This window comes from Penaeus monodon, chromosome 32 (assembly GCF_015228065.2).
Source record: "Penaeus monodon isolate SGIC_2016 chromosome 32, NSTDA_Pmon_1, whole genome shotgun sequence".
Taxonomy (NCBI): domain Eukaryota; kingdom Metazoa; phylum Arthropoda; class Malacostraca; order Decapoda; family Penaeidae; genus Penaeus; species Penaeus monodon.
Window position 1 is genome coordinate 34784772 of NC_051417.1, and position 1198 is coordinate 34785969.

Here is a 1198-nt window from a genome sequence, read left to right on the forward strand (position 1 = left end):
AAATTGAGGCCGAACAGATACGAAAAAGGGCATGGAATTTTACCGCCATGACTCATGAGGAAAGTTTGTAACAATCTACTATGTGTGGAAATGTACGCGGTTTGGTTAGGTTTTTGTTTTTATGTGTGTTTTTTTTTGTGTGTGTTTTGTTCTTTAAATGTATTTGTTCGTATGTTTTATTTTAGTTCGTTTTTTTTTATTGCATTTTCACCATTTATTTATTTTTTCTTTCTTTCTGGAATACCAACAAAAAATGTATAGGATTTTGTTTTAAGAATGTATCTTGTTTATTAAATTTTACTAGGTCCGTTTCCCAGTTAGATAAAAAATAGAGACAAATAGGCTTATATCTAGCAAAAAATAAGTAAATAAGAATAATAATATAAATAGATAAATGAAATGCTAATAATAAGATGATAAATATTGCTGTATTTCTTTGTCATTTCATTTCGGATTATGTAAATAACTGAGTTATAGTCACATACTATTTCAAAAGGACGGCAGTTATGGTCGAGTAAAATATCTTTAACAAAAATACATTCATAATCGAGTAATATTTTTAAAAAAATATTTTTTTTCTGTTAAAACCCATACAGTGCTCCTAAGAAGCGGTACTGTATAACAACGCCAGTAACAAAGCATACATTACTTGTTATATAAGTACCTAAACACACACTAAGCAAAAACAAGGAAGAAATGAGCATACTTGTTTGTATATACCCTCGAGGAAACTTTTACAAGCCATCTGGAACATCACTACAAAAACCTTTTAGATACGAGGAAAGTAAGATGTAGAAGCGATGGCAAAACAGTTTCTCTGAAGGTACAAGAAAAAAAAAGTATTAATTCGTATGCGAGTTAGTGTGCGCGATGACAGGCCAATAAGGGCAGCTGTTTAGCACCAGCATCGTGGGTAATGCTACCAGCACTATTCAGACATATTGGGACCCACTTTTTTTTTTCGTATCCGCCTGCTTAAGTGGGGCGCTGCTGCTGTAATGCCGCGGATGGAGGACGCTCAAAGTTCGTCTTCCCGTTGGCATGGGGCATTGGGGTATTTACTCGAGGTCTTACGCGTCTTCGAGGGGGACCTGGAGCACCTCGCGTTGCTGTTCCTTCATTCGGCATTGCAAGGCTCGCCAAGGCAACAGTCGATGCCTTCCATACCTTTCATTACTTCTGTGTTTCAACCTCTAAT